The 11,564-nt window shown below is 37.1% G+C and overlaps 1 non-coding gene across 1 annotated transcript; it reads right to left on the reverse strand.

The window, feature by feature from the left end:
- Nucleotides 1-4,104: 4,104 nt before the first annotated feature.
- On the reverse strand, nucleotides 4,105-4,211 carry LOC127089016 (small nucleolar RNA R71). Its single transcript, XR_007790797.1, has one exon. It is a non-coding gene; the product is annotated as a small nucleolar RNA R71 (small nucleolar RNA).
- Between the last annotated feature and the right edge of the window lie 7,353 nt (nucleotides 4,212-11,564).

Consider the following 11,564-nt stretch of genomic DNA (forward strand, 5'->3'; position numbering starts at 1 on the left):
TATGTGTGATGAGTGTGTTGATGAGTTATGCTGCTGCTATTTGAAGTTTTTTTTAACCTCTATGTGTGCTGAGTGTGTTGCTGTTCAACTTCTATGTGTGCGGAGTGTATTAGCTAATTAAATTCTCTGTTGGATGTGTGTGTTCCGCTGCTGTGAACTCTGTTGTGATGTCAAGTTATTTTAGCCAAAAATTTGCCAAAGGGGGAGTTTGTAGATGTTTGATTGGCTGTATTTTGTGTTAAATCACTAACTGTAATCTGATGTCTTAACTGATGTCATGACATGCTTGAGTAGTATGCTGCAGGATTAGCTAATACAGGATTTACTGAATATCAAACTGGATGTTATGACATTCATCCCTGACAGCTGACACTGAACTATAGAATAATTGGTTTTTCTGTTATAGCTCAGTATTTAGTTCAGTCTGTTTTTCAGGAGAGTAACAGACCTGGCACATAGCCTATTGTCTGAATGTCAAACTGAATATTATGACATTCATCATTGATAGCAGATACTGAATTATAGGCAGGTTGGTTGTTCTGATACAGTTCAGTATTTAGTTCAGTCTGTTTTCAGGAGAATAACAGACCTGGCACATAGCCTATTGTCTGAATATCAAACTGAATGTTTTGACATTCATCCTTGACAGCAGATACTGAATTATAGGCAGGTTGGTTTTTCTGCTACAGTTCAGTATTTATTTCAGTCTGTTTTTCTGGAGAATAACAGACCTAGCATATGGCCTATGTTCTGGACGTCAAACTGAATGTAGTGACATTCATTCCTGACAGCATATGCTAAAGTGTAGGCTAGTTAGTTTTTCTGTTTCAGTATTTTTCTCAGGCTATTTTTCAAGAATCTAATAGCTGAGCTAAAATCCAGGAAACTAACAACTGAGCTACAATTAAGAGGCCTAACATATAGCCTATTTGGTAGCACCCTAATATGTGGAAATTAGGTTAATTTGCTTAACCTTAATTTTAGGAAATACAAGTACAAGGCCCAAGTGTTGCATTATAAAAGGGTGGCAATCCTACTTTCAGCAACTCAGGGGTTTGAAGCGTGAAGAATTTATTATACCATCATACTTCACTGCTGTATTTTTATTGGTGTCTTGTATTAGGTTTAACTTGTGAGCCAAGCAATTATCACCTAGATGATTGCATTGGACTAGGGTGTTCATTGAGTTGTAATTGTTGTGTCACTCTAAGCTTTTAAGCGTGAGTGCTGTGTTTCTTGATTAAAGCTGTTAAGCAAAATCAAGAGTTGTTTGAAGTGTAACTTCGCCATTAACTTTAAACTAATTAAAGGTTGTAATCACTGTGGTGATTGAGGGGGAGTGAGTAGGAACTCTGGTCTTAGTTTTAGATTGAAATTGCATTGGGTAGGTATTAAGTGATAGGAATAAATAGTTGGTTTAAGGCCTGAATTAATACTGCTAATAATGAATTTCCTCCCTGGCTTGGTAGCCCCCAGACGTAGGTGTGTTTGTCACCGAACTGGGTAAACAATTCTTTGTGTTATTTATTGCTCTTTACATTTAAGTTCTGCGTCATTTTTGTCTACGCAGAATTGGATGTCATAACATCCAGTGTGACATCGAATGTCTGTTAACTAGAATTTCAATGTTGAAGAGATTCCTGATGAGATTACCCGTCTGCTTGAGTACGAGGAGAAGATCATTCAGCCACATCTTGAGAATCTGGAAACAGTCAACTTGGGGTCTGAAGACTGCATTCGTGAAGTGAAGGTCGGGGCACTCCTTGAAGAGTCTGTTAAGAAGGGGTTGATTGAGTAACTACGAGAATATGTCGACGTCTTTGCCTGGTTGTATGAAGACATGTATGGTCTAGATACTGATATCGTGCAACATTTCTGGCCGTTGAAGCTTGAGTGTTGATGACACTGAAATTCACCACATTTTTGACTCCGATTTCGCATGCATTTTAGTTGTTTTATTGTTATTTTGTTATATTATTACTATGTTTTTCTTTGTTTTCAGGTTTTCAGTCTAATCGGTTCCCCAATCGAGAAAAGGAGTGAAAATGAGCTAAAAAGCCAAAAAAATCAGCATTTTAGACTTGTGGCTCCCACTGTGGCTGGCGCCATAGGTCTAGCCATGACGTGTCCTGGTTCAACTTCTCCTCAACCGCCACATCTCCCACTATCTCCACTTGGGCGCCATAATTTACTCTTATGGCGGGCGCCATGATGTGGTGGCGGGCGCCACAAGCACAATATTTTTCCCTTCCATTTTCAAACTGAAGGGCATCCTTGTCATTTCCATTATTTTCCTTTCCTGTAAATAGAGTCTTAATTTCATTTGTTTCTTCATCCAAACTTAGATCAAACTTAGTTACAACTAGGCATATATCAGTATTATAAAAGTGGTAATCGCTTCACATCAGAGTGTTACCACAACTGTGTAATCGAGTTTGGAGCACTTTGGAAGGAAGTTAATCCTGCCGCCATTTTCATTTCTGTTACGCACTTTATTCGACCCTCCGATTGGAGCAAATTTTATTGCTTTGCCTTTACTTACTTTACTTTCTCGCACTCGCACTTTACTTTATTTATTTCCCGCACTGCCTTTACTTCATTTATTTCTCGCACTCACACTACTTTGTTTATTTCTCGCACTCACACTTACTTTGTTTATTTCCCGCACTGCACTAATTTTATTTACTTTCCGCACTCGCACTACTTTTATTTAATTTCCCGCACTCGCACTACTTTTATTTAAATTAAAATGCATCTTTACTTTACCATGTCTAGCTAAACCTATAAAGGTTAGAATGTAAGGATCGTAATTGAACCGATAATCCGTATAATTATTTGTAGAAACACATAAGGGCTATTTTGACTTTCAACCTAAGTTTTCCCGCATTTAATTTCCATTGGGTAAGATCGAAAGCCATCCAACGTCTATTTAAACTTAGTTGTTTTTAACTATTTCAAATACAGCGAAAGCGCTTTGTTTAGTTCATTAGGAGTTTTTAACTTAAAAAGAAAAGTGATTTTAAAACTATTTTCGGACGCGTTTATAAGTTTAGAGTCTGGTTCGTGAGAACCTCTTTTGGTTAAGGAATCCAGGTCAAAATACTTTTCAACTTAGTCAAGACACTATATTTCTTAAAAATAGGTTTACTACTCTAACGCAATGCGCACTTTTTTATAAGTGACAATAAGAGGGTTTGATTAGGGAGTACAACTCGGTTCTGAATACGCGAAAGCGACAGTTCCCGTTAAATTGGTTCTTTTCAAAGTAGGAAACACTGTCCATAAGTAATTGTATTATCAAGTACTTGGATTATTAATTGATTATGGGAATTACATTCAAACCTGTCTTTATTAATTGAATTTAATTTAATACTTTATTTCTCATTGTGCACTCTTAAAAACCCTGTTTCGATTACCTTAGATAAACACCGTAACAATAGATAATGATAGATAGACATTTGGTCTCTGTGGATTCGACAATCTTTTATATTACTCTGATGCGTTTGTACACTTGCGAAAAACAATGCATCAAGTTTTTGGCGCCGTTGCCGGGGACCAATTTCGTCAAATTTCGTACCCTGTTGTTATATCGTTTAGACTTAGGTTATTACCTGCCGGTCAATGTGAAGAACTCGCAGCACTGGAAGCTTAGTAGATCCTTTGGCGGAACTTGAACGTTACGCTCGCGCACGTTTATTTTTCCATAGAATTAGGAGAGCTATGGCCGAAGATCAAAACCAAAGACCTCTTAAGGACTTCGCCCAACCATCCAACGAAGAACCTAGTTCTAGTATAGTAAACCCAACTATCCCAGCGAATAATTTCGAACTTAAACCCTCCCTGTTGCAACTAGTGCAACAGAGACAATTCGCAGGTCTCGCTACTGAGAACCCAAACCAACATTTAAAAGTCTTTCTCCAATTAGCAAACACTTTTAAAACCAATGGAGCTTCTCCTGAGGCAATCCGTTTAAGATTATTCCCTTTCTCCCTCAGAGATAAAGCCCTATCATGGTTAGATTCCCTTCCACCCAATTCCATAACAACTTGGGGTAACCTTAGAAAAGTATTCCTTGCTAGATACTTTCCCCAAAGTAAGACCTACGTTCTTCGAAACCAAATAACCAAATTTACCCAAAACCAAGAAGAATCGTTGTTCGAAGCTTGGGAGAGATATAAAGAGTTGTTAAGAGCGTGCCCACATCATGGTTTAGAGAATTGGTTAATCATCCAGACCTTCTATAATGGACTTCACTATAACACTAAGATGACCATCAACGCTGTTGTAGGCGGTGCACTGATGAACAAACCTTATCCTGAAGCTAGTGCCCTCATTGAAGATATGGCTAAAAACCATCAATCATGGGGAGTCGAACGAGCGACAATTGAGAAGAAGGAAGCCCAAGGAGGAGTACATGAGTTAAGCTCTATAGACATAATGCAAGCTAAAATTGATGCGTTGGCCCTCAAGGTCAAGCATATGTGCATAAACCCGAATACTACAGCTGCAGTTTCATCGGATTGTAAGATATGTGGAACCAAAGGACACCAATCTGCAGAATGCAGTCTCTTAAACGAAACCAACTCTGAGCAAGTGAACTACGCCCAAGGGAACCCATATTCGAATACCTACAACCCTGGATGGAGGAATCACCCGAACTTCTCCTATAAGAACAATAACCTTATCCAAAATACTGCACCTCCGAGACCAGGTTACCAAGCCCCAAGACCAAATCAACCTATGCAACCTGTGCCACCAAAGCCGAGCCTTGAGAAAATTATGGAAATTTTTATCACTTCTCAAACCCAACAAAACAAAGAGTTCATGAACCAGAACATTCACGTTAACGAACTGATTACCCACTTAGGAACCAAGGTTGACCAAATAGTTACTCACACTAAGATGCTTGAAACCCAGATCTCTCAGGTAGCTTTAAACCAAGCCCCCCAGACTACACCTGGAGGACAGTTCCCTGGACAACCTCAACAGAATCCGAGAGGACAAGCCAATGCCATTACCCTATGAAGTGGGAACGCTTATGATGAGCCATTTAACCCAAGATTGAGTGAACCCGGAACTTCTAAGGAATATACCGAACCCACGAACAAAGTGAAGGAACCAGAGGAATCTGAAAAACAAGAAGGTCAAGAAAAAGGAGAAGAACCTAAAGACAAAACTTGTGTACCACCCCCTCCATACAAACCACCGATACCATATCCGCAAAGACTCAAACAAACCCAGATCAATAACCAGTATCAGAAATTCATTAAGGTTATAGAAAAACTTCACGTAGAAATCCCTTTCACAAAAGCCATCACCCGAATACCTTCTTATGCAAAGTTTCTCAAAGACATCCTTACCAACAAACGTAGACTCGACGATCCGAAGCCCTTGGAATGCAATTCTATTTCCAAGAATAAGTTAGCCAAAAAGGATAAAGATCCTGGAAATTTCTCCATTCCTTATCTTTTGGGAAGTCGTGTCATCGAAAAAGCTTTTCTAGACTTAGGAGCTAGTGTGAGCTCAATGCCTTTAGCAGTTTGTGAGAGGTTAAACTTAGGAGAATTACAGCCTACTAAGATGTCACTTTAGTTAGCCGATAGATCTGTTAAGTATCCGATAGGCATATTAGAAGATGTCCCTGTTAGGATAGGTCAGTTATTTATCCCTACTGATTTTGTTGTCATGGACATCAAAGAGAATAATGATATACCAATCCTTCTAGGTAGACCATTCTTATCAACTGCAGGGGCCATAATGGATGTCAAGAGAGGAAAGTTGACCTTTGAGGTAGGTGACGAGAAGATAGAATTTATACTTTCGAAATTTCTTATGGCACCTGTGATGGGAGACGCATGTTATGCCATAGATATCATTGATGAATGCGTTAGGGAATTAGAACAAGAAGAAATCATGAAAACGATTAAGTTGCCATCAACTCTCATACTGGAAGACGATAACTTTAGGAAACCCTACATCGATGATAACCTTTAAGAATGTTTATCCCTTACCCCAGATCCTATGCCATGCCCTAAGAAACCAACCTTAGAACTTAAGGAACTGCCTAAGAACCTGAGATATGAGTTCCTTGATGAAGAGATGATCCGTCCAGTTATAGTCAATGCTACCTTGAGCCAAGAGGAAATAGACCAACTCTTAGATGTTTTACGAAGATATCCCTCAGCCTTAGGATATAATATCTCTGATCTGAAAGGTATAAGACCATCTGTATGCATGCATCGGATTTCGCTCAAAGAAGATTCAAAGCCCTCCAGAGAACATCAGAGAAGAATAAACCCTATAATGAGTGATGTTTTTAAAAGAGAAGTTCTTAAGTTACTTGAGGCAAGTATAATCTATTAGATATCGGATAGTAAGTGGGTGAGCCCTGTGCATGTAGTACCTAAAAAGGGAGGCATCACAGTAGTGCAAAATGATAAAGGCGAACATGTAGTAAAACGGATAGAAGGAGGATGGTTGATGTGCATAGACTACAGGAAGTTAAATAAAGCAACCGGGAAGGATCATTTCCCTTTACCATTTATAGACCAGATGTTGGAGCGTCTAGCTAGACTCTTACTTCTGCTATCTAGATGGATACTCTGGATTCTTCCAAATACCTATCCACCCCGAAGATCAAGAGAAAACTACTTTCACAGGCCCTTATGGAACTTTTGCCTCCAGACGAATGCCATTCGGTCTCTGTAATGCCCCAACTACTTTCCAACGCTGTATGACGTCAATCTTTGCAGATTATATAGATAGTATCATGGAAGTATTTATGGATGATTTCACGGTTTGCGAATTTGATTCCAAAATTGTCTTGCTAACCTTGAGAAAATCCTGGAGAGATGCGTGGAGGTGAACCTTGTGCTAAACTGGGAAAAGTGTCATTTCATGGTCACCGAAGGGATTGTTTTAGGACATATAGTTTCCGAAAAAGGTATTGAGGTAGATAGAGCTAAGATAGAAGTCATAGAGAACCTAAAACCACCAAAAACTATTAGAGAATTCCGAAGTTTCCTTGGACATGCTGGATTCTACCAGCGTTTTATCAAGGACTTCTCCAAAATAACTAAACCTTTAACTGGCCTTTTAATGAAAGATGTTGAATTCATTTTCGATGGAAAATGTAATGAAGCATTTAATCTTTTAAAATAAGCGTTGATCTCAACACCTATTATGCAACCCCCTGATTGGTCAGAACCTTTTGAGATAATGTGCGACGCTAGTGATTATGCCGTTGGAGCCGTTCTAGGACAAAGGAAAGATAAAAAAATTACATGTGATTTATTATGCTAGTAGAACCCTAGACGCTGCCCAACTTAACTACACAATAACTGAAAAGGAACTACTAGCTGTAGTTTTTACTATAAACAAATTTAGATCTTATCTAGTAGGAGCCAAAATTATAGTTTACACTAATCATGCTGCCATTCATTACTTATTAAGTAAAAAGATGCCAATCCCATGTTACTCTGATGGATTCTGTTACTACAAGAGTTTGATTTAGAGATCCGAGATAAAAAAGGCACTGAAAATGTAGTAGCTGATCACCTTTCTAGGCTAGAACACCTAAAACCAGACTTCGTACCCATAAATGATGATTTTTCCTATGATAGACTGATATCTAAACTAGAAACCATTGAAGACGATAGCCTAGGCCTGTAAGACCTAAATTTTGACCCTAAGATCCCTCATGGCATCACATCATTGCTCATTGCATTGCCTCAATGATCATAGCATCTTGGCTCCTTTACCCTAGGGTTGGGACTTGTGTGAGTTTGTTTGAGACCACCAAGCATGCTTGAATTGTATATTATGGATTTTATTATTTTGTTTACTAACCAAAAGCACAAAAATATGTTACTAACTTTGTTTGTTTTGAAGCTCAAGCAGTCATGTGATCCAAGGATCCTAGGAGGTCCCTATGCCTATTGAAGTGGCCAGATGAAAGTGAAAGCAAGCATGAAAATGGTTCACAAAGATCTCAATCATAATATATGCCTCCCAAATGTCTCAATTTGTCAATTTGATCAAGATAAACCAAAGTGCTTGAGGATTGTTTCCCAAGGAAACCCTAATTCAACTGTGCATTGACTGTGCCTTGCTCATGAAGCAACCTCAACCTATGATCAAATCCAATAAAGTGAAGTTCTTTAATTCATTATTTTATGCATATTTTAGCTTATGTGGGTGTCCTCAACCATTAATTCATCAATATTTGAAGTTTGGCTTTGAGAAGTTGATCAGTCAATTCATTTGATTATTTTGAAATCCACTGAGACCTAACTTTTGATGTGTTTGTCAAATGAAGATGACCCCAAGAGAAAACATTTTCTTAAGAACCATATGAACAACTTTAATTTTCATAAAAAATCCATTTTAAACTTTTAAGATCATCATTCATTTAAAAATATTATAGGTCATTTTGACTGAAACCCTAATTTTAGGTCAACTTCCCAAGGACCTAACTCCTTTATTTTTTATGATTTTGAGGTGGGACCAAGTGCATTGGAAATTTTAAGATGTCTACTTAAATTGTTATGTTGGACAAAATTTCATAATCCTAAAATAAATACATGTGATAATACAAAACATTATAGGTCACTTTGGACCAAAGCCATTGAATCTTGAAAAAGTCCAACTTCAAGTGCCCATAACTTTCTCATCAAAAATCCAAATGATGCAAAATTTAAGTCGTAATTGATTGTATTTAACATATATACAACTTTTATGTTGGAGGTTTTGTCATTTGAGGCTTGCATAATTGAAACAGAAGGACTTGAAGTTGGTCCATTTTGGCAAATTTTCCATATGCATGTTTTGTATCTTGAACTTCATGGCCAGTTTTCAATGTTTTCCCAACTCCAAATGTATTTTTGTTCAACATAAAATTTGTTCCTTATGTCAAGACCTTTCCAACCATTACCCACATGCCTATGTTTCAATTTTGCAAATGGCATTTTCGAAGAGATGAAGTTTTAGGTTCAATTATGCATAACATGATAAAACTCCATGCACAAGCTTATGCATTGAAATCTGCACGTCCAATTTCATTTGGTTGGTGTTTAGCACTCAATTACCATTGCTTTTGGGGCTCACATGCGCTTGTACAGGCCCATGCATGGAGGACCCAAGTTCATGCACACACGAGTATTTCCTTGCTTGCATCAGCCTTGGCTATATATATAATGCTTGGTTCACTTCAAACATCAACCTAAAGGCGTCTGAAGCTATGCACATTTGAATCCCTAACCCTCACTCAAAGGAATTCTGCATTTTTTCTCCATTTTTCAAGCTTGAATTTCAACTTCTTTGGTTGATCTTCAGCTTCGAATTCCTTAGCCTAGCTTCCTTGTTACTTCAAGAGCAAGCTGCATTGAAGGATTGGAGTGGATCAAGCACTGAAAAGCTGTACTTCAAAGGTTGATTCTCAAACTGTTTTCATTCGAATCTCTTTGGATATTAAGCATTTCTTGTATTGGTTGGTACCTCTGAAGTCCTCATGTGAGAGACAATTGATTTATGCTTTTAATTTTGTGAATTGAGTAAGTTCAGATTGAACACCTCATTTTTCCATCTCAAATTTCTCTCTATATAGGGATCTTGAGTGGAAACTAAGGTCACATGGGTGATGTACATCACCCCGGCTTTCGAATGGTATATGGATCGTGAGTTTTGGTTAAGGTTGTGAAACCTGCAACTCTGGCCGGAAACAGTAAGGTTCACCGGAGAAGACAGTGGTTTCCACCACCGTCCCCACGTGGATGAGTTTCAGTCCTTGGATCTGGCTCTTGGGATCTAATCTTAGCCATACATTGTTATGACTTTCTTTTAATCCATGTGTTTCGCTGTTGACTATGGATCACGATGCGTGCGCGTTTCCCAGCCTTGTGATCAGCCACGTCAATTAATGAAGTGGGGTCCAAGCGCTGTGGATTTTTTCAATTTCTGAATTTTTATTTTATTTTCTTTTATTCCAATTACTTTTAAAATTTTATAACTTCTTAATTTGAAATCACAAAAATATGGGACCAATTGCAAAAAATTTCTCTTAAATTCTAGTTTATGAAAATGATTTTTAATTATTTTTGTGATTCCATTTAATATTTTTTGTGAATTATTTCTTTTTTGGGTATTTTTAATTCATTTAAAATACTTTTCAATATTCAAAAATGCCAAAAATATTTTCTTAACATCTTTGGATGATGACGAATCTATGAAAAATATTCTCATCAACTTCTTAATTGATTTGAGATTTATTTGAGATTTTAGTTCAATTATGTTATTTTTATTTATTTTTTAATTGTTTAAAATTAGTTTCTGTTTTCAAAAAATGATGAAATTTTTTGTCAAATATTGTTTGACCATGTTAGACTTATGATGATCCAATTGGACTTTTCCAAGTTGATTTGAATTGGATTTGAAGTTTGACCTTTATTTGTTCATTTTATTTCAAGTACTATTTTAATTCCAAAAATTACCAAAAATATTTTTATTGTTTCTTGACTTCTAAGCCTCATCTCACTTCTGTTTATCATTGATTGAGGTTGATTCTATTCATATTTGGTCACTGTGTGTTGGTTATGTTATTTGACTTTTAATTTTGTACATTCCATTTCCATCTTCTTCTTCTTCTTCTTCTTCTTCTTCTTTTTCTCTTTTGACTAATGAGTTAATGATTGGTGTTTAGCCTTGATATATGAGAGGCTTAACCTTCTTTGATTCAAATCAAATTCATCTTGATCAAAGATCAAGTGAATTGCTTTGCATTAGAGATAAGTTGCTTTTTGGTCAAGCAAAAAACCTAAATCCAGACAAGGTCATTCTTCTTTTCTTTTGGCATGGTAAGTTGTAGGAGCTTGGCTTACTAGTCATGATCTCTAACTTGTGTTTATTTGCCTATAGTTTTATTGACCGGCCTCAGATAGGTGTGACTACTACATTAGTCCACTTACGATTGCTTAACATAGCGCTAAATTGCCTGATGACACACTAACACTAACTACTAATTACTAACTTTTAATTGAAGCATTTAATTCTTGCAATTTACTTTAATACAATTTAATTTCTTGCTCATTAATTCATTTGTCTTTGCCTTTTGCTCATTTGAGCACATTATTGTGTATATACTATTGCCTTGTGCTTAGTTTGTTTTGTTTGTGTGTGCCCAATGCAAATGGAGAAAGGACATAGATTTAGGACCTTACCTATGCTAATTGGAATTTCAAGAGCAACTAGGCCTCATGCCTTTAGAATTCTAAACATGTTGAAGAGAAACTAGGCCTCATGCCTTTAGAGTGCTTAAATCAGGAAGATGAATTGAAAGGACCCTAATTTAAAACTCACTCTTGTCCATTCTTTTATTGCATTGTGGAAGTTTTTGATTTGTGTGTTCTTGTGTGATAGGGATCCCAAACTTGAGCTAATTAGAATCACCACTGTCATGAGCATCCAAGATAAGAGAGACAAATCCAAATTGGAAGATCCTAGGAGCTTGATTGTGTGATAGGGATCCATCCTATTTGATTGCTTGAGTTAATTGCTTATTGCTTGCTAAG

Source organism: Lathyrus oleraceus, chromosome 5 (assembly GCF_024323335.1).
Source record: "Lathyrus oleraceus cultivar Zhongwan6 chromosome 5, CAAS_Psat_ZW6_1.0, whole genome shotgun sequence".
In the NCBI taxonomy this organism is placed as follows: Eukaryota; Viridiplantae; Streptophyta; class Magnoliopsida; order Fabales; family Fabaceae; genus Lathyrus; species Lathyrus oleraceus.